Raw genomic sequence first — 22884 nt, forward strand, 5'->3', positions numbered from 1 at the left:
GCCGCGAGCACCTCACCACGCCCGCCGCCCACTCGGGGACGCAGCGCCGCTGGTCGCTGTCCCTGGAGGAGGACGTAACGCAGTACGTGGCGGAGGGGCGGGGGCGGCTCGCCACGTGTGGGGCCCCTACCAGCGGCGCACCAGCGAGCGGGACGTAGCCTGCGCTGCCGAGCCTGTCCAGACTATCCACCAGGTACCGTGAGGCTCTGGAGAAGTTTGGAAGGGGATTTCTGCATCACCCACGTCACAGAAACATGCTGCCGCCTGACTCGTCTCGCCCGGACCGTGCCACCAGACACCACAACAAGATAGCGCCCCTAAAGGCGCCGCGTACGGACCGGTACAGACTCAGTGCGATTCCCACCATGGTGCGAGCCATCAATCAGTAGTCCCTTCTAGATTTGACTTACCTTTAGGATTAATGTCAAGTATTTCCCCACCCCCAATGTACATTTTCAGTCTGTTGACTGCCTAAAGAATAAACCGTTTATTATTATTATTATTATTATTACATTTAGAGGGAAATATTAAGGAATATATGACATTTAATTTAATTGCCTCTAAAATAATAATAATGATACTGACTGGAAAAGGTTTGTTTGTTTGTTTGTTTGTTTGTTTGTTTGTTTATTTGTTTTGTGAAGGTTAATGATGCGTGTGTGTGTGTGTGTGTGTGTGTGTGTGTGTGTGTGTTGTTGTTGTTGTTGTTGTTGTTGTTGTTGTTGTTGTATGTTATTTGTGTTTATATTATTAGTATTAGAAGTATTCCTATTAATTATTGATATTACTTTTATTATTATTATTATTATTATTATTATTATTATTATTATTATCATCATCATTATTATTATTATTATCTATTATTATTATTTTTATTATTATTATAACTGCTGCTATTATTAAGACAACTATAATTATATAACTTGTACAATATTAAATGGATATATATTCTCTCTCTCTCTCTCTCTCTCTCTCTCTCTCTCTCGTACAATTATACACCCCTACTAATTCCCTCCACCAATAACAATAATAACAATATGCTTCCCTCTGCCTTCCCTCTCCCTCTCCCCTCTCCCTCTCCCCTCTCCCTTTCCCTCTCCCTCTCCCTCTCCCCTCCTCCCCTCGTCCCCTCGACCTCCCCCTTAACCCATTATGACAGGTCTCTAATTTGATGTGTTTCCTTCTTCCCTTGCAGTGACTCAGACCATTCCGTGGGCGGCCTCAGAACAGCCTCACTAGACAGGATGGCCCGCCGCTCCCACGCCCATCCGCCCACCACGCCCACGGCCAACACTACTACTCCCTCCCACGCCGCCCGCAATACACCCAGCGGCTTGCACAACCTCATGGCAAGGTAGGAGCGCAAGGGACTAGGAAGGGGGGGGGGTGGTTCAGGGGAAATGTTGTGTTTTAAAACTAAGGGAAAAAAAGAGGAGTTTTTGGGGTAAAGTAGATGAGATGCTGTGAATTAGGGAAAAAAAGGAATATTTTGTGGGATAAGTGAGGAGAAATGCTCCGTTTTAGGGGTTAAGGGAGGAGAAATGCTGTCTTTGTATGGGAAAAAAAGACGGAAAGAAGGGGAGAATGAGGAGAATTTGTGGGGGTTAAGGAAGGGGAAATATTGCGTTTTGAGGGGAAGAGGAAAAAAATAGGGGAAATTTTTTAGAGTTGAGGGAGATGGGGGGGGGGAAAAGGGGAATTTCTTTATAGCTAAGGGAGAGGAAATGCTGTCTTTGGTGGGGGAAGAGAGGGAATCGAGGGGAAATAATGATAATAATCTCGTTTTCTATGTATACTGATTCGTTTTCTTTAGTTAATTTCAAGGTATTACTATTGAAATTACGTATAGAGGACAGGAAAAGGAGGAGGAGGAGGAGGAGGAGGAGTAAGAGGAAAAGGAAGAACACAAATGAACAAGGTAGCAAGAGGAGGAGGAGGAGAAGAAGAAGAAGAGGAGGAGGAGGAGGAGGAGGAGGAGGAGGAGGAGGAGGAGAAGGAGGAGGTGGAGGAGGAAGAGGAAAAGGAAGAACAAAATGAACAAGGTAGCAAGAGGAGGAGGAGAAGAAGGAAGAGGAGGAGGAGGAGAAGGAGGAGGTGGAGGAGGAGGAAGAGGAGGAGGAGGAGGAGGAGGAGGAGGAGGAGGAGGAGGAGGAACAGACCTAACGTGTAGAAGATAAGAGGCTTGGATAATGAAAAATCTTCCTCCTCCTCCTCCTCCTCCTCCTCCATTAACCTAACCTAACTTAACCTAACCTAACCTAACCTAACCCTTACACCCACAGGTTCAGAGGCCTCCAGAGAGCTGGCCAGAGTGAAGCTTGTGGCATAGAGGGACAGCTGCTAATCATCAAGCTTATGGAGTGACTGGAGGAAAGTGGGAGGAGCCTGGAGGGAGTCGTGGAGGTACAGTACTTGGAGAAAATCCCTCCATTATGACGACTGGGTGTCTGCTGTACAGTCCACCGACCAATGGTGAGAGAGAGAGAGAGAGAGAGAGAGAGAGAGAGAGAGAGAGAGAGAGAGAGAGAGAGAGAGAGAGAGTCTTGATAAATAATATTGAGCACAGACTTCACCGCTGGGTCGACTGTGGGGGCTGCGTTATTCCGCTGGGGAAGCACTGGCCGGTTGGTGGCCGTGGCTGTTCACGCACTTGCTCTTGCTGTGGCTGGCATGCTGTTCTGTCCTCTCTTCTTCCAGGAATTGTTGTCTGAGGTTGTGTGTGTGTCTGTGTGTGTGTGTGTGTGTGTGTGTGTGTGTGTGTAGGAGCCATCATGATCAACCACAGCAGGTGATAATGATGGTTCCTGCTTTCATCGTCATTGGGGCTAGCCAGACCAACCTGGGGCTGTACTGGGGTGACTCTGTATGCCTCAGGTGGGTGTGGAGAGCTGGGATAGTGGGTAACAATTAAAAAAGACTAGTATACACTTAAACCATTACAAACACTATGTAATGCTGGTATACACACACAAACACACAATTAAGACTGGTATACACTTAGAGACATACAAATACTTGCTATCGGTTGTATATTCTTAGAAACGCACACACGCTTACTAAGTCTGGTATATTACACACAAACTTGTATACAAACACTAGTATATACTTAGAGATGCATCCAAACACTTGCTAAGTCTGATATACACACATAAACCCATAAGAGATGCTGGCATATGCTCAGAAATCTATACACATTAGGTAAGGCTACTATACACAAATCTATACATAATATTAGGAATTTATGTTGAATGATTGAGATGACTAGTACTCTCTCTCTCTCTCGTCTCTCTCCTCTCTCTCTCTCTCTCTCCTCTCTCTCTCTCTCTCTCCTCTTCTCTCTCTCTCTCTCTCTCTCTCTCTCTCTCTCTCATATCCTTTGTCTGTCACTCATATTTTCTCTTTTTATCTCTCCCTTTCTGCCTGTCTGTGTCTGTCTGTCTGTCTGTCTGTGTCTGTCTGTCTGTCTGTCTGTGTCTGTCTGTCTGTCCCACACTTCAATACACCCTTCCTGTCTTGTTACACCTTAGTACACCCCTCCTGTCTGCCCCTAGAGCTTAATACACCCTGTATCGCCCCTGCATCTTATTAAACTATTCCCGTTTGTCCTCCTTCATCTCAATAAATCCTGTCTTCTTTCCCTGTCTGCCTGTTTGTCCCATCTTAATACACCCTGTCTCTCCCTACTCCTTGTTGCACCCTTCTTTTCCTCTACACCTGAATACTCCCTTCCCAGCCTGTGTCCTATATATATATTTAAATATTTATATTCATATGTGGCATTCTTGGCGTGTTTTGGGTGTATTTTGGGGTGTTTTGGAGTGTTTTTGTCAGTTCTGGATGAATTTTGGTGTGTTTTGGGGGTGTTTTATAGTATTTTTTGGGTATTTTACAGGAGTTTGGGTGTGTTTGGGTGTGTTTTTGGTGTGTTTTGGGTGTGTTTTGGGGGTGTTTCGGTCAGTTCTAGATGAGTTTGGGTGTGTTTTGGGGGTGTTAAGTGTTTTTTGGGCTAATTTAAAGGAGTTTGGGTGTATTTGGGTGTGTTTTGGGTGTGTTTTTGGGTGTGTTAAGGTGTGTTTTGCGGTGTTTTGGGTGTGTTTTGGGGTGTAGAGAGATGGATGTGATGTGTGCAGGGTGCCTCAGTCCCTGGATGGGTGTAAGAGTGCGTGGTGGTGGTGTCTGTGCCTCGTGGTGTTAGAATGCCAGCCTGCAGGTGTAGTGCATGGAAAGGGACAGATAATTTAAGACAGTTTATCATATTTAATTATTTTGTTTATTCATTCATTTACTAGTATCATTATTTTTATTGTTTTTAAAGGGGGATTAATTTTTACTTTCATCTTTTGTGTTCGGGAGTTCGTGGTTAGTGCTGCTATTGACAAAAAAAAAAAAGGGAGAGATCGTTTTATTTCTTAGTGTGGAAATTATCGCGGTGTGTCAGGTGCTGAATGGTGTTGAGAGTCGCAGGTCCCGCCCTCTGACATTAAACAGACAATAAAGAACTAATATGTCGCTGTTGCATTTATTTCCTTTAACGTAAATATGTAATGGTACGGTTTTATCTGTGTGTCCTGATGGTATGACACTTTTGGCTAATTTTTAACTAATTCTGTTCATGTCATTATCTGAATACGTAATAACAATGAGTATCCTGCATGTACTGTCAAATCTACCGAAACATCAACACCAGCACATCTACTGAGAGTCTTATGGATTTCAAGAGATTCTGAATTATTGCTGTTTCCTTCTGAATTTTAATAGGTTCAAAAAATCTACCGAAATTGTGCTTCCCGGCAGTTGGATATCTATTGAGAGAGAGAGAGAGAGAGAGAGAGAGAGAGAGAGAGAGAGAGAGAGAGAGAGAGAGAGAGAGAGAGAGAGAGAGAGATCAAATTAAATATAATACATAAATTATAAGGAAAAAAAGGAAGATAATGGAGACGAATAAATAAGTACATAAATACATACTAAAATATAATACAGAACAAATCATTAAGGAAAAGAAAAAAAGTATATGATAAATGAAGTGCGGTGATGATAAACAGCGTGGTGCAAAGCGTACGGTAGACCCAAGCTGTATACATAATTTAAAGAGCTTACCTGATTTCGTCATGACAATTAAACATTTGATAATAACGAGAGTCTTCAAGTCACACAAGCTTTTCAATGACTTCACACAAGGTCATAGAATAAATGAAGAATCGTAGTGTAAACACCGCCGGGATCATTTCAAATTTGGCGCTTGAATTGGAGAGAGATGTGGACATTTTGACAATTACAATTACAATGGCTTATAACTTAGTTTTACATGTTCATGCTTCTTTATATTTCACTTGTTTTATTTTGTATTAGAACAGTGTAATATGAGAGAAGCTGGAGTAATTGGGAAATGTAATTTGTAAGTGGGTAGTGGGTACAGGGTACGTATTCCACTATAGTAGTCCACGCTGGCATGGGAGAGTGAGTAGACGTTAGATACACGGAGAGGTGGTGTTTGAAGGGCGCGTGTGTGCAGCTGCCTTATTTAACCTCGATTTTCTCTCAAGACGGTGACACGTGCCAGTGGAAGCTTAATGGCTGCCGGAAGGTGGTCGTGAGGGCCAGAAACACTTATAATATTGACAAGTGACCCACCAGCTGCTTGGCCAGCTGGGGACTGGTCACAGACGCCATGGTGCAATAGGAGGTGAGTGTGATAATGGTGTTCTTTGTAATGGCTCCGGAGGGTAATGTTACGTTAATGCCCTGCTTTCCAAAATGTTCTAATTATTTATTTATTTATTTATTTATTTTTGATCGTGGAAGGATCATATTTAACATTTTCTCCTCGTTAGGAATACATTTGCACACTTGACTCAATATTCCACGGTCCTGCTAACGTTTCAAACCTCTAGGACAAAACACCCTTGAATTAACCACGAGAGAAAATTAAAAGCTGTCAAAATTCATCTTGGTGAAGGCTTCCATATATATCCACTTTCCACATATATCCGCCATTAATTGCTACATCTCTCACTTATCATCAGCCAATCCTGTCACTAACTGGAGCCACATAACCGTACTTTCATTTCCGCTAGTCAGATATAATCGCTATTGCCTAGTTTTGATGTGATGAAGGCTTAACTGAGGCAGACTGACAGCTCTTCTCTACCGGGACCGCCGCTTGTAATTTAAACTAACGCCGCTTGTAATTTGAACTAATGTACAGTGTTTTCAGGTTCAACAAGCACAGTACTTAGTTGACTTGTGCATAGATACGTGGTACTTGCTGGATAAATGTAGGTAATTAGTGTGTGTGTGTGTGTGTGTGTGTGTGTGTGTGTGTGTGTCCCCTTAGGCTTTCACACCGCCATCCCCTTCTGTCCTCACAACCCTTCATCCCTTCACCTTTCTTCCCTCTCTATAGTCTCTGCATACTGATACGTCCCCTCCTGTGCAGTGTCAGGCACAGTTACCAGCCAGTAGATATGAAGCCACCAACTCTTGAATAGAATATTTAGTATTGGGAGAAGGACGTTAGGAGAAATGAAGATAAAAGAAGTGCAAGAATCAGTATGGTGAAAAATATTTTAAGAAATACCCTAAAGAACATGAACTGCAAGAGTGGAATGTTTCTGAGTCTTCGAATACAATATAATGAAAATAATTAGAGGATTAATTAATAAGTAAGGAGAAATGACAAAGGTAACGAAAGAAAAACAGTGCGAAAATTAACATACTTAAAATAAACTATGAAAACTATCACAAAGAACAAGAAATATTAGTAAAAACTCAAAAAATTAAGTTAACCGTCCCTGGGTGAAGACTGGCCGCCGCCCCGCCATGTGCGAACAACAACATTCGGTCAGGGTGGAAGCGATTAGGGAGTTTTCAGCTGTAATTGTGTGTAAGTAGTCACCATCACCTACTGGAGTGACGGGGTGGAGTGGAGCAGCAGTAGTGGTGGTGGAGCTGGAGTGGTGTCAGGTAATAGGAGGGGAAATTTGTGCCACCTACTACTGGTTGTCTTAGCATCGGTAGAAAGTGTGTGTGATTTTATTTGTTGGTTTGTTTCAGTGTTGGAGTCGTGGGCGCGGCATGACATGGCTCTTTATGTAAGCGACAACACCGGACAATGTTACCTGTACGTCCATTTGTGAAAGTTTTATAGCCAAAGTACTAGACCCGAGGGAAATGGAGGTATATTTTCAGTTGGGGTCTTGCTGGCTGGCGAAGCAAAATGTTCAGTCACACTTGAACTGCAGAACACCACAACTTTTGTTTGAAGAAGCTGAAAAACAAGCCACTCTGTATTTTCTCACCTTACTGATTACTTTATTACCTGCTCACCTTCATTGTTCACCTGACCCAACCTCACCTGACCCAACCTAACCTGACCCAACCTAACCTGACCTAACCTAACCTGATGACCTAACCTGATCCAACCTAACCTGACCCAACCTAACCTGACCCAACCTAACCTGACCCAACTTGGCCTCACCTCACTGCACCTCAGTCTTCATGTTTACCTCCCTTCTCATATCCACTCCCTCTTCCCAGGTAATATGGACATCAACTTAGCCTCTTCTCCCAAGGTTAATGCTTATGTGTCAGATAGACTTATGTGGACATGAATTTATCCTCTTCTCCCAAGGTTAATACGTGTCAGATAGACTTAAGCTTGTAGAATATCTTGCATTACATATCAATTTATTAATGCGAAAAAGTAAAAGTTTAATGAAGTGATGCATTCCCGCATGACACCCTCCCCATCTGAGTGCTTGAGAGTCACTGGTGGCCGGCTGCTGGAGCTGTGCGGGGCAGGGCAGGGTTGTTAACTGTTATGGGAATCACAATACATAGTTATTTGTAGTTCTTGCTTAATTAAAGAAAATAATAATAGTAATAATAAATAAATAAATGGTTAAGTTAGGTGGTAAGTGGTTGATCTATACTTGAGAAAATACATTTATATTCATTTTTAGGTAGTTTTATTTATTTGTTTATTTAATTTTTTATTCTTTGGTGTACGTATTTATTTATTTTGTATTTGTATCTCATTTTTTGTGTGTTATGGGAGAGAGAAAGAGAGAGAGAGAGAGAGAGAGAGAGAGAGAGAGAGAGAGAGAGAGAGAGAGAGAGAGAGAGAGAGAGGTGCTATTCTTAATAATTTATCTAATTTTAACCTATTTCATTTTGTTATATTTACTAAGAAACAGTAATTAAACCATACTTTCTACAACAACAACAACAACAACAACAATAACAACCAAATCATTCCAGACTACCCCATCCCGTGCCTCCCGCCCTGCCCCACCCAGATGCCATGGCCCGGCAGCGACACCATTCCACCTGCTACATGACGCTGGCTGACGCACTCCTGACGTGGCAGCGACAGGAGGCGGAGGGCAGGAGCAAGAGTCGGATGGTGAAGAAAGGCGTGATGGCGGAGGTGGTGGCTGTGGAGGGTGTTCGTGCAGGGTACCTCAGCAGGGTCTAGGTTAGAGCAAATGGATGATGAGAGACTAGTGAGAAAGGTGTTTGTATGGAATATTAGGAGTAGCAGTTGGGGGAAGAAGTGTGTTAGGATGGTAGTAAAGAGTGGCTTGGAAACTAGTTGGGCTTTTGAGTGGTTGAGTGAAGGCTTGTTGAGAGTGACGGAAGTACGAGTGTCAGATATGGAGAGCGTTTACAATGGTATGTAAGTAAGTGGAGAAGTGAGATAGACACAGCAATGAAGCACATGGGATTGAGTGAGCCAGGTGTGGAAATTGTGGGATGGAGCGAGCCAGGTGTGGAAAAGTGTGGAAATTGTGTTGAAAAAGTGTAGAAATTGTGGGATTGAGTGAGCCAGGTATGGAAATTGTGTAGAAAAGTGGAAAAAGTGTGGAAAAAGTGTGGGAATTGTGTTGAAAAGTGTGAACATTGTGGGATTGAGTGAGCCAGGTGTGGAGGAGTGAGACAGACAGAGCCATGAAGCACGTGGGGTTGAGTGAGCCAGGTGTGGAGGAGTGAGACAGACAGAGCCATGAAGCACGTGGGGTTGAGTGAGCCAGGTGTGGAGGAGTGAGACAGACAGAGCCATGAAGCACGTGGGGTTGAGTGAGCCAGGTGCGTCACTTGGGGACGACTGTGAGCCAACCCAGGACCAACGGCTGATGACGCTCAATGATGGAATTAGAAGCTGCATGAATTGTTTATGTAGATTTTAGAAGCTGTCTGAATTGTTTATGTAAATCTGAAGCACTTACTTTGAATTGAAGGCTTGGGCCATGTAATTGTAATTCTTCTGTACCATTGTCATAAGTTCCTTAGATAACTCACTACAGTTTTGTCTCTATCTAATAATATGTACATTTACTCAAACTGAATTTTCTTTCAGTGTGCAGGTTTGCAGTAAACCTCCCTGAAGGTTCCAGAGCTGCTCAGCAAGTGCCCAGTCCAGGCTGTCACAAGACTGTGTGATGGTGGACCTTCCAATGATACTCACTGAAAACAGCTGTGCACTGCCACTCACAGGAAATGGTGAGTACTCTAGGTGTGCTATCTGCTGGCTAAGGGTGAGAAAAATTCTGGTGTGTGTGTGTGTGTGTGTGTGTGTAGGAGCCCATTAAATATTGGTTGTTGTCAGAAATGGAAAATGCTCTGAGGGACTTTGAAAAGGTTGCTTATATCAGTGTGAAATGAGTAGGTGTGTCCTTGGAGACAGAGGCAGCATGTGGCCAGGTCTGGAGGAGAATCTTGACTGAGGCCCTTGAGAGACTGCAAGCTGGCAGAACTGAGGAAGATCCTTGTGGGAACACATCAACAAATCTTGGAGCTTATTCTGAATGACACTGTAGTGAGGAAACTCAAAGCTTGGAGGAGCAGAAGAACAGTGTTGCTATGTGTGGAGGCAATACATTGACTGTGCAGTATATCACAAGGAAGACAATCTTTGCCCCCACAGTGATAAGAGCTAAACACCTGCTTCACCACTGCCTCAGGAGGACCCACTGTTCACCCACACAGTAGAAGCTGAAATAGTGGAGGCAGTATTACATAACAGTTGATCAAAGCTGAACAAGTCAAGGTGTTACTAGTATTTCCAGAGTTGTATAAGTACTTGAGAGAGAGAGAGAGAGAGAGAGAGAGAGAGAGAGAGAGAGAGAGAGAGAGAGAGAGAGAGAGAGAGAGAGAGAGAGAGAGAGAGAGAGAGAATGATAATAGTGATTTGTGTAGTTTGAGTGATTCACTTACAGACAGTAGTTAGTGAGCAGGTGTTGAATATAATGCTGAGGGAGAATAAATTAATTGGCAGCAGTGTGCATAAATGTAGTGTATGTTTTTTTAAGTATTTTTTTTTAAAGTGGTGGAGACGTCTCAGAAGCTGTTTTAGCTAGAGATGAAATATGAAGTTTCCAGTTTAGATTATAAGTAAAGGACAGATCGAGGATGTTCAGTGTAGAAGAGGGGGACAGTTGAGTGTCATTGAAGAAAAGGGGATAGTTGTCTGGAAGGTTGTGTCGAGTTGATAGATGGAGGAATTGAGTTTTTGAGACATTGAACAATACCAAGTTTGCTCTGCCCCAATCAGAAATTTTAGAGAGATGAGAAGTGAGGCATTCTGTGGCTTCCCTGCATGAACTGTTTACTTCCTGAAGGGTTGGATGTCTATGAAAAGACATGGAAAAATGCAGGGTGATGTCATCAGTGTAGGAGTGGATAGGACAAGAAGTTTGGGTTAGAAGATCATTAATGAATAATAATACGAGAGTGGGTGACAGGACAGAACCCTGAGGAACACCACTGTTTACAGATTTAGGAGAAGAACAGTGACTGTGTACTACAGCAGCAATAGAATGGTCAGAAAGGAAACTTGAGATGAAGTTACAGAGAGAAGGATAGAAGCTGTAGGAGGGTAGTTTGGAAATGAAAACTTTGTGCCAGTGAAAGTGTTTGTACCTAACCTAACCTAACCTGACCCAACATAACCTGACCCAACATAACCTGACCCAACCTAACCTAACCTGACCCAACCCAACCTAACCTAACCCAACCTAACCTAACCTAACCCAACCTAACCTAACCTGACCCAACCTAACCTAACCTAACCTAACCTGACCTAACCTAACCTGATCCAACGTAACCTGACCTAACCTAACCTGACCCAATGTAACCTAACCTAACCTGACCCAATGTAACCTGATCCAACCTAACCTAACCTAACCAGACCCAACTTAACATAACCTAACCTAACCTAACCTGACCCAACCTAACCTAACCTAACCTAACCTAACCTGACCTGACCCAACCCAACCCAACCTGACCCAACCCCACCTCACCTGACCGCACCTCACAGTGTTCGTGTTCACTTCCCTTCTCTTCACTCCCTCTTCCCAGGTAACTTGGAGATAAGCTTAGCCTCTTCTCCCAAGGTTAATACTAGATAGACTTAAGCTTATAGAATATCTTGTTTAACATATCAGTTTATTAATGCAAAAAAAAATTAAAGAAGTAAAATTTTAATGAAATTGCTCCTTCCTGCATGACACCCTCCCCATCCGAGTGCTTGAGAGTCACTGCTGGCCGGCTGCTGGAGCTGTGCGGGGCAGGGTGGGGTTAACTGTTATGGGAATCGCAATTCATAGTTATTTGTAGTTCTTGCTTAATTGAAAAATGATAATAGTAATATTAAATGAATAAATGATTAAGTTAGGTGGTAAGTGGTTGATCTATACTTGAGAAAATACATTTATATTCATTTTTAGGTAGTTTTATTTGTTTGTTTATTTAATTTTTTATTCTTTGGTGTACATATTTATATATTTTGTATTTGTATCATTTTTTGTGTGTTATGGGAGAGAGAGAGAGAGAGAGAGAGAGAGAGAGAGAGAGAGAGAGAGAGAGAGAGAGAGAGAGAGAGAGAGAGATGCTATTCTTAATAATGTATCTAATTTTAACCTATTTCATTTTGTTATATTTACTAAGAAACAGTAATTAAACCATACTTTCTACAAAAACAACAACAACAACAACAACAATAACAACCAAATCATTCCAGACTACCCCATCCCCTGCCTCCCTGCCCTGCTCCACCCAGATGCCATGGCCCGGCAGCAACACCATTCCACCTGCTACACAACGCAGGCTGACGCACTCCTGACGTGGCAGTGACAGGAGGCGGAGGGCAGGAGCAAGAGTCGGATGGTGAAGAAAGGCGTGATGGCGGAGGTGGTGGCTGTGGAGGGTGTTCATGCAGGGTACCTCGGCAGGGTCTAGGTTAGAGCAAATGGATGATGAGAGACTAGTGAGATTTTTTTTTTTTTTTTTTTTTTTTTGTAGGAAGGACACTGGCCAAGGGCAACAAAAACCCAATAAAAAAATATGCCCACTGAAATGGCAGTCCCATAAAAGGGTCAAAGCAGTGGTCAAAAATTGATGAATAAGTGTCTTGAAACCTCCCTCTTGAAGGAATTCAAGTCATGGGAAGGTGGAAATACAGAAGCAGGCAGGGAGTTCCAGAGTTTACCAGAGAAAGGGATGAATGATTGAGAATACTGGTTAACTCTTGCATTAGAGAGGTGGACAGAATAGAGATGAGAGAAAGAAGAAAGTCTTGTGCAGCGAGGGTGCAGAAGGAGGGGAGGCATGCAGTTAACAAGATCAGAAGAGCAGTTACCATGAAAATAGCAGTAGAAGACTGCTAGATATGCAACATTGCGGCAGTGACAGGCAACATTGTGGCGGTGTGGAATGTTAGGAGTAGCAGTTGAGGGAACAGGTGTGTTAGGGTGGTAGTAAAGAGCGGCTTGGAAACTAGTTGGGCTTTTAAACGGTTGAGAGTGACTGAAGTATGATTGTCAGAAATGGAGAGGGTTTAGAATGGCATGTAAGAATGTGAAGTGAGACAGATAGAGCGATGAAGCACGTGAGGTTGAGTGAGCCAGGTGTGGAGTGAGACAGACAGACAGACAGTGATGAAGCACGTGGGGTTGAGTGAGCCAGGTGTGGAGGAGTGACAGACAGACAGCGATGAAGCACGTGGAAAGCACTGAAGCACTGAAAACAGCTGTGCACTGGCACTCACAGGAAATGGTGAGTACTCTAGGTGTGCTATCTGCTGGCTAAGGGAGAGAAAAATTCTTGTGTGTGTGTGTGTGTGTGTGTGTGTGTGTGTGTGTGTGTGTGTGTGTGTGTGTAGGAGCCCATTAAATATTGGTTGTTGTCAGAAATGGAAAATGCTCTGAGGGACTTTGAAAAGGTTGCTTATATCAGTGTGAAATGAGTAGGTGTGTTCTTGGAGACAGAGGCAGCATGTGGCCAGGCCTGGAGGAGAATCTTGACTGAGGCCCTTGAGAGACTGCAAGCTGACAGATTGAGGATGTTCAGTGTGGAAGAGGGGGACAGTTGAGTGTCACTGAAGAAGAGGGGATAGTTGTCTGGAAGGTTGTATCGAGTTGATAGATGGAGGAATTGAGTTTTTGAGGCATTGAACAATACCAAGTTTGCTCTGCCCCAATCAGAAATTTTAGAGAGGTGAGAAGTCAGGCATTCTGTGGCTTCCCTGTGTGAACTGTTTACTTCCTGAAGGATTGGACGTCTATGAAAAGATGTGGAAAAGTGCAGGGAAGAGAGAAGGATAGAAGCTGTAGGAGGGTAGTTTGGAAATGAAAGCTTTGTGCCAGACTCTATCAAAAGCTTTTGATAGACAGTGACAGTGCATCTGTGGCCACCTGTGTCATGGCTGTCACTGATCTTCCTGTCTCCGTCCAGTCTCACAACTACAAAGCCCTCTCAAACAATGCCCAGCACAGCACTCTTCCCTTTGTTAAGCTTGACAGCACCCGTTATAATGCAAGAATTAAATGTGAGCTGTGAAATCAGAGTGTAGCAGTAAGGGGGACACAGGCAGGGAAGTACAGGAGAGACCTTCCCTTCCACTATGTCTGGCAGTCTCTCTGTGATTAAAGGGGTGAACATGGCATCCTCAGGGCACGAGAGTTGCCATGGGTGATAATTTGCTACTTTTTTGAGCAGTGAAGCCTTTGTTCTGTGGGTGTGCTGTCATGCACTGTAATATTCTGTGTGGCCATTGTAAAGCCACATTGAAGGTATGTGTAAAGCTTGATGCCAACCTCAAGCTGTCCCATTTTATAAATTCATATAGAAATATTTAGAAAAAAACTGGGAAAATTTGAAATCTGCAGCAATTTTGGTCCCAGGAATTTTGGATAGGGGAATTTCAACTGTATATAGCATTGTTGGGTGTGTGTGTATGTGTGTTTGTGTATGGATAAGAGGAATAAGATTAACGTTTTCTGAAGGAGTTGGAGGAGGGGAGGCATGCACTTAACCACGATTACAAGAGCAGTAACATTGAAAATAGTGGTACAAGACTGTAAGAGAAGCAACAGATGGCTGGATAAGCAGATGTTAGCTCCTGTTAAGTGCAAGTCCTGACAGGTGCGAGTGAGTCTTGTCAGTGAGGTGTGTTGTGAAGTATTAATGGAGAGAGAGAGAGTTAGAAGGAATGATTTGCAGTGATCACTGTGAAATAAGAGGAGAGGATGCATTGTTGTTGTTATTGCGATGTGCATGTGAAAGTATTGGGTTAAATATGAGACTAATTTTGGGGAATTCATGGATATAGGAGATAAATAGATGTGGAATTATTGTGGGGTGTTAAAGGATTGTCTGAGGCACCTGTTAGGCCAGGGGAGGGAGTGAAAAGTTTGTGGAAATAAGGGTTTGTGTGAGTGAGGAATTAGTGTGTGTGTGTGATGCAGAAATAAGCTCATTCTTCATAACTAGTTTACCCAAGTTGCATTATTTATGTATTTATTTGCAGAGGTTTGTCTTCTGTCTGTGCAATCAAGGCTGGTGGTGATGGTGGTGTCTCATTGCAGGGCCTGATGTGAAGGTGTCTGCAGCCAGTGTTTGGTGTCCTCTGTGCCTGCCTGGTGGTGCCTCATTGCAGGGCCTGATGTGAAGGTGTCTGCAGCCAGTGGTGGTGCCTCATTGCAGGGCTGATGTGAAGGTGTCTGCAGCCAGTGGTGGGTGTCCTCTGTGCCTGGTGGTGCCTCATTGCAGGGCTGATGTGAAGGTGTCTGCAGCCAGTGGTGGTGCCTCATTGCAGGGCTGATGTGAAGGTGTCTGCAGCCAGTGGTGGTGCCTCATTGCAGGGCTGATGTGAAGGTGTCTGCAGCCAGTGGTGGGTGTCCTCTGTGCCTGGTGGTGCCTCATTGCAGGGCTGATGTGAAGGTGTCTGCAGCCAGTGTTTGGTGTCCTCTGTGCCTGGTGGTGGTGCCTCATTGCAGGGCTGATGTGAAGCTGTCTGCAGCCAGTGGTGGGTGTCCTCTCTTCCTGGTGGTGCAGCCTGATGTGTTGCCTGCTTCAGTGTAAATCTTGCAAGCCAGATCTGCCAGCTGTCTCCAGTGTAGTAGTCTAGGGTGATTTGCTTTGTGTCTTTGGCAATAAATAAATTTGTGAGTATCATTCTCATGTGAATTATATAGTTTGATAAAATTACAGAATGTGCTTGTGTAAACTAAATTTATATATTGGTGGTAAACAATTCATGCATCCCCAAGTAAATAAATAAAATAAATAGGACCCAAAACAATAGATACAATAGATCATCCTCTGGTCAAAAAAAAAAAAAAGCCAGGATTGGCTGGCCTATTTTTGGTGATCATCCTCTGGTCAAAAAAAAAAAAAAGCCAGGATTGGCTGGCCTATTTTTGGTTAAGTTTAAGGTGAAACTTGCACACATAAGTCCTGTCCGAGCGACACCGGAGTCGCTCGGACAGGGCTTGTGTGTGCAAGTTTCACCTTAAACTTGCCAAAAATGGCTTTTTTTTTTTGACCAGGGCCAATTTTTGGCTTTTTTTTTTTTTTGACCAGAGGATGATCAATTGTTACTAGTATTTTTTGCTTCCATTTTTTTTTTTTATCGGCTATGAACTGGTTACATCAGAAAGCAGCTTATTTGCAATTTGTAAAAAGATTTTAATATATAATTCACATAATTCCACAAGTATGAACAAGATGATTAAATATATTTGTTTAAATCACATTGCCAAAGTTTCTGAGGCGGCATGAATTGTTACACCAGAAAGCTTGTTTATTTGCAACTTGTTAGTATAATTCCCTAAGTATGTACAAGATAATATATATATTGTTTAATAAATCATTATTGTTTAATCATTCCCTAAGTATGTACAAGATAATATATATATTGTTTAATCATTATTGTTTAATCACAAAAGTTTAATAAATACACAATAGGATAAATGATTTGTTTTCCTTGTGTCAGAGAGCTCCTGTGTCAACTTGAGTGAGACTAGTGTTGAGGACTTCAGCCTTTGCAAGTCCTGAAGGATGCTTGTCACTCCCACCAACAGCTTGAAGGGACTCTTCCTGCTGCTAAACTGCTTAACAATATCCTTCCTGCTCAAAATTCTTGCCTTACAATCTTCTTACTTGAAAACTCTTGTACCCTTTTCTCGCTGCATTCTTCCTGCTGTTAACTGCTTGACAATTATTCCTGCTTAAAATTCTTGCCTTACAATCTTCTTACAACTTGACTCTTCCTTGATTGCAATGAAAAATTCCTTGACTCCTCTTGTCAGGCTTACAGGTAGCAAGACTCAGCCCCTCTTCCTGATGACGCTCCTTGACTTAACTAACACCTCGTCAGGCTTACAGGTAGTGACAGCCTCTCTTCCTGATGAAACTCGACTCCCTGATTGCAATGAGTATGTCAGGCCTGATGTGGTAGAGATTCCTGTGGGCAACTGTTCATGGGATGGAGTGAAGCAGCACACGTCACATCTGCAAGGGAAACGGACCATTAGCTCCTAGACACATGAAGCTTGTATGTGCTGAGATTCTTAAGGTTTGATAATTGATTTCATTACAAAACAACCTTTGAAAAGAATGAGGCGTGGAAAAGGTGCCGAGATTCTTAGTATGAGATGTTTGGGGATTGGTTGCCTAAAAGACTATGACTAGACAAACATGATACGAAAAAACCGAGCAAGTTTGAAAAGTACAATGCACTATGCAAGAAATGTGTCGATATTTTGTGTGAATTGCGTCAAAAATTCAGTCACATTCAAGAAAGGAAATTTGAAAAGCATAGCAGTATGACAGACAGGAAACTGAAAAATGTGCCTTAAATAAATACTTCCCAATTATATTTGAAGGATGATTGAAATTCGCATGGCATCAGAAATTTCAATAGCACGACATTATATACATATTAGAAGTTTAAAAGACGAACCTGATGAATAATTTCACCTTCCCCAACACTGCCTCGATCACATGGTATCCTGGCAACGGGAACAGCGAGGAGGCAGCTGAATTCACACCTGTATATCAATCAACTTTGCCTCGGTGCTGATTGGCCAAGGAGGAGCCTGTGGGAGAGAGAGCCTTTGTCAAGTCACCCCTATAAATGTAAAGCACACGAAATCTATAGTTGTAATCAAATTTAATATTGCAGAAGGATAGCGACATTGGTCCTGGAGAAGTGAAAATATAATCTCGAGGATAAACTTATGAATAACTTACAATTTGAAAATAATAATAATTTAAAACTTTCTGCTCACACCTTCGAAGTTTATTATTGCTATTCAAAGTCAGTTTATGGTTCCAGAGATACGTTTTTGAAACCCTCTATAGAAAAATATACGAGGAAATAAAACAGTATAAGAAAAAATATATATATCACATGAATAACAAATTAGGAAAATAAGTATTAGAAATACCAACTTCGAGGTGAATTGAGGAAAAAAAAAAAGAAAAAAAGAAAAATCTGGTTTAATACAAGAAAGCATTAATAGACAAATTTAATGCAAATTTAGAAGGTTAATGTGTGTGTGTGTGTGTGTGTGTGTGTGTGTGTGTGTGTGTGTGTGTGTGTGTGTGTGTGTGTGTGTGTGTGTGTGTGGAGTTGTGTCTCTGAGTACATGACTATTCTTTTGGGTGCCTGACTAGATTTTTTGAGTGTCTCCAGATTTTTTGAGTGTGTCGTCACCAGATTTCTGAGTGCATGAGCATTCTAATGGTAGAATGAATTCGTGTTCATGTGCGTGTGAGTGTGTGGGCGCGGGCGTGTGAGTGCGTGGAGGCGGGCGTGAGTGCGTGCGTGGAGGCGGGCGTGAGTGCGTGCGTGGACGCGGGCGTGAGTGCGTGGAGGCGGCCGTGAGTGCGTGGAGGCGGGCGTGAGTGCGTGGAGGCGGGCGTGAGTGCGTGCGTGGACGCGGGCGTGAGTGCGTGTGTGGACGCGGGCGTGAGTGCGTGGAGGCGGGCGTGAGTGTGTGCGTGGACGCGGGCGTGAGTGCGTGCGTGGACGCGGGCGTGAGTGTGTGGAGGCGGGCGTGAGTGCGTGGAGGCGGGCGTGAGTGTGTGCGTGGACGCGGGCGTGAGTGCGTGCGTGGACGCGGGCGTGAGTGTGCGCGTGGACGCGGCCGTGAGTGCGTGCGTGGACGCGGGCGTGTGTGGGCGCGGGCGTGTGAGTATGTGGGCGCGGGCGTGAGTGTGTGAGCGCAGGCTTGTGAGTACGTGGACGCGGGCGTTTGATGGCGTGGACGCGGGCCTGTGAGAGCGAGGGCGTGAGTGTGTGGGCGCGGGTGTGTGAGTGTGTGGGCGCGGGCGTGTGAGTGTGTAGGCGCGGGCGTGTGAGTGTGTGGGCGCGGGCGTGTGAGTGTGTGGGCACAGGCTTGTGAATACGTGGACGCGGGCCTGTGAGGGGGAGAGTGTGTGGGCGCGGACGTGTGAGAGTGTGGGCGTGGTAATGGGCGTATTCGTCTGATCCTCCTAAGTGTTGGTGTGTGTACCTCACTACTTAATAAAGCAATTCCACAATTTTCGCTGAAATTCGCCGATTAGTTTTGCAGATTTTATTTATTTATTTATTTATTTTTTTTTTTTTTTTTTTGTAAGGCGTATTTTAGGCGACACACCCTGAGGTATCTAGTCCTGTCAATTTTTTTTTTCCCTCTACTCATATTTTATAGATGTGTAAATTGTAAGTGCCTTATGACTATTATTATTATTATTATTATTATTATTATTATTATTATTATTATTATTATTATTATTATTATTATCATTGTGGCGGTGAAACAATGGCAGCGTGCGGCGGCGACTTGCAACAACGCAACTCTTGATTATTTTTCTATTCTATCATCTTGTTTGGCGCATCTATTCGTTCACGCTTTGCTTTATTATAACGAATCACGCTTCCAGGTACAATATTAAAATGAAGAGGCCTTGGGTAGCGGAGCACAAGCAAATTCTTTTACGTCTGGCAGGACTGACCGCGGTGGGGTATTTAAAGCCCTTTAATAATGGTAAATAAAGGCGATTTAAAAATATGAAGAATGGCATCAACTTGTGGTGCTCACAGAAAACGTAAGACAAGTTAAAGAAGACTATGATATTTAATAACTCAATTTTAACCTTAATCGAAAAGTGTTATTTTTTAAGGTATCCCCTCCCCTTAAAGGTGTGTGTGTGTGTGTGTGTGTGTGTGTGTGTGTGTGTGTGTGTGTGTGTGCAACAAATATAAACATACATAAAAAGATAATGAATGAATGAAAGTAATGAGCAATGGTCACCGACTCCATTATCCCGACGCGTAGCAACCCTCTTCCCCCGGACCGAGTTTTTCGAGCGCTTCTCATAATTTCGTGTAGGTAGTTAATGTTCATTTCTATGCCCATATTTAATCATCTAAGTATTATTTTTCATGTCTTTTGATAGATTTGGCTCATGGGATGTATACTTTTTCAAATCGGAAGTTGTTATACATGATTTCCTATGAAAACAAGCTGACATAAGATGGTAAGTATTTCAACATAAAGAAATGCATTGAACACTTCTTTCCTATAAATTTCTTGGAACTTATCGTTGGGTTGTCAACGAAAAACTTGGCTGCACGGACATTCGTCCACAAACACAGCGATTCTACCACCTCGTCTGACATGAATAGCTGGAAGCAGTCCGGAGCACTAATGTTACCCCGTGGGATATCAGGATGAGCACCTGAAAAATCTTCTACTATGGCAGGAACAGTGCCAGGACGATGATCAGAAAAAGGATCAGCCATGAGTGTGAAGGTGTGAGAAAAAGGATCAGCCATGAGTGTGAAGGTGTGAGGTGTGGGGCTGGCTGGTGTATCCTCATCGTCACCATCACTATCATATTGGTCATCACTACTCGCCTCACCGTCATTTTCTACCAAATAGTCATCATCTGAATCACTTGCGAGGCCTTCTGATTGTGTTGGAATATCGTCTGATCCTTGCAAGTCATCATCAAGAGTGGTATAACTCTCAGAATCACTGCTGGAGGAAAACAAAGACGCCATGACACAACACGTGTCACTGTCAAATCACACTGAGGGGTGGCGGCAATTCACTTCACCGCCCCCGCCACCACCGGCCAACGTCCTTGAAACACAAGGTGCCAATTAGTCAATTTGTCACTGTCGTAAATTAAAACCATACAAACCGAGAAATATGGAGCCCTGGGTATCATTAATAAGCGATGAAGTACGCACGTACTTCATCGGTTCGGCAGCCGAAAATTCACATGAAGTACTAGGTACTTCATCGGTAACGAAGGGGTTAACAAGCCAATTACCACTTACCACAGCGAACAAGTCGAGGGAACACAAAGCAGCGGCCACAGACATACCAATCTATCATGTTCTTCCGCGCTCGTACGTATTCGTGTGCAAATAATCTCGACTTCACTTCCTTAATTCTCACTTCAGTAAGCTTAGTCACACGTCAGATCACCTCGACAAACATGCAACTTCCTACCTAACAAGCTTAATTACGCTGTCTGCAGTCTAATCACTCTTACAGCTTAATCACTCGCCTAATTATTTCCCCCTGGACATATAAATAACTTAATATCTGTTCAGCATATCTAATTCTCACCTGATAAGCTTAAGTACGTCACCTGAGCAGTGTTATAATCACCATCTGGCCTAATCACACCTAGCCAACCTCACTAGGCCAACCTAATCAGCTCACCTAACCTAATCATTAACTACGTGACTAGCCTAATCACCACTCCTGGGCAGACCTACCCCAATCACACTTATCTAACATAATCCTCACCTATTCAAGCTAATTATTCACTATCTTACGAGTTACGCATTAATTCCACCCAGTGAGTGTTAATTTAACATAATCATTACAAAGCTTACCATTTCACTCCTTCGTCAAGTCCTGCGTCACGCCACGAGACCTCTCTCCGCTGCTGCTACTGGTGAAGTGAACTGAGCGGGCATGACACGCTGAAAGACTTAACGAACCATATTTTGAAACAGCTGTATCTCTAATACTAATGACTCTAATGAAGGTTGTACTGGTTTTTAAAGATTTTTTATTTTTTTTGGTTCTAGTGACAGATTAATATGTTTGCTATTTTATTAACAGGAGAAACGCATTGGAGAACTTGGTAAGGTTGAGACAGCCAGCAATGAAGGCGTTTCACCCTCGATCCTTGCCCCACAACCTTCTGACTCCTTTATTGGCTTCCATGTAATTAGTTTGGTGTCTTTAAATATGCAAAACAATAAAATAAAGTTGAAATTGTTGTATATACCTTTAAAAGATTAATTATAATAACCATTTTGCCTTATTTCAAGTCTCTATGCATCGTTTTCTAAGATTATAGCTAATTTAAATAAAATCTTTATACTAATCTGAATCTACAAGTTTCGTTTTCTACCTATCGCACTCCCCAGACACACACACACACACACACCAAGTCACATTCGTTACATTAATGACTGTAGTGAGCCAGAGGCGGTTAAAATGCTGACCAAGATGGCGAATTGACAGCTTGCTATGTAAGAATCAACAGTGCACGAGGTTGGACTCAATTTTTACCACAATTAAAGGACGCAGTATGATGTTGCACAAGCCACGGGTGATGCAGTGACAAAGAAAAATATAAACCATTGAGTAGTTAAGGTAACTGTAGGACCAAGAACTTTAGGAACAAGACACTGGAGAACTGAAGGTGGAGGTAACAAACTGCAGGACCAAGAACTTTAGGAACAAGACACTGGAGAACTCAAGGTGGAGGTAACAAACTGCAGGACCAAGAACTTTAGGAACAAGACACTGGAGAACTGAAGGTGGAGGTAACAAACTGCAGGACCAAGAACTTTAGGAACAAGACACTGGAGAACTGAAGGTGGAGGTAACAAACTGCAGGACCAAGAACTTTAGGAACAAGACACTGGAGAACTGAAGGTGGAGGTAACAAACTGCAGGACCAAGAACTTTAGGAACAAGACACTGGAGAACTCAAGGTTGATGTTAACGAACTGTAGGACCAAGAACACGATCTGTAGGTAGACTAGACGTGGATCAGGGCCAGGACAGGGGCGTGGAATTTAGTAGAAACTGTGAGATCGCGTATGGTGAGAAAGAAAGACTGATTCACGCAAATTATATCGTAGTTTTTCATTACTCCTTCCCTGGTGATAGTCTTCCGGCTCGGTGGGGGAGGGAGGGGCGTAGATGCTCCCAGATCTCTTCAACTCCTTTTCAAAATGAACGAACGCACCTGAGACAAGGAAAGAATGGTTCACTTGCAGGTGTAGTGTAGTTAATTGAGGAAGTTCAGGATTATATCAATGTTTTCGTTCTGGCCGGAGCAGCAGCTGTCACGGAACAAGGTTGCTAAAGACCCTATTGTTGAATTTTTTGGGTATCCAGTCTTTGAAACAACTAGCTGGTTCTACTGAGCCCCGCCTTGCCGTGGTCTCGTGCTAAACATACATATTGTTGTGTTTGATGTTGTGAATATATAAATTTTAAGTCCAGAATTTGTGTTTTGTAATAGGCGATGTTTAGTGAGATTGTTAATGTTGGGAGAGCCTGCTGAAGATCG

The 22884-nt window shown here is 43.1% G+C and overlaps 2 long non-coding RNA genes across 5 annotated transcripts; one reads left to right on the forward strand and one right to left on the reverse strand.

Moving 5' to 3' along the window:
- The first annotated feature begins 5050 nt into the window (after window positions 1-5050).
- Window positions 5051-15661, forward strand: LOC135098789 (uncharacterized). 4 transcript variants are annotated; one of them, XR_010267383.1, is made up of 5 exons: window positions 5051-5683; window positions 8260-8476; window positions 9359-9501; window positions 12020-12237; window positions 14865-15661. It is a non-coding gene; the product is annotated as an uncharacterized LOC135098789 (long non-coding RNA). The 4 variants fall into 4 exon arrangements; XR_010267384.1 differs by lacking the exons at window positions 9359-9501; window positions 12020-12237 and adding an exon at window positions 12964-13053 and having other exon boundaries at window positions 8260-9087; XR_010267382.1 differs by having other exon boundaries at window positions 5053-5683; window positions 8260-9501.
- A 534-nt stretch (window positions 15662-16195) lies between these two features.
- Window positions 16196-21312, reverse strand: LOC135098791 (uncharacterized). The gene is made up of 3 exons (XR_010267387.1): window positions 21185-21312; window positions 17243-17378; window positions 16196-16791 (listed from the first exon to the last, which is right to left on the reverse strand). It is a non-coding gene; the product is annotated as an uncharacterized LOC135098791 (long non-coding RNA).
- Window positions 21313-22884: the final 1572 nt, after the last annotated feature.

The sequence above is a fragment of the Scylla paramamosain genome, unplaced genomic scaffold (assembly GCF_035594125.1).
Source record: "Scylla paramamosain isolate STU-SP2022 unplaced genomic scaffold, ASM3559412v1 Contig81, whole genome shotgun sequence".
Taxonomy (NCBI): domain Eukaryota; kingdom Metazoa; phylum Arthropoda; class Malacostraca; order Decapoda; family Portunidae; genus Scylla; species Scylla paramamosain.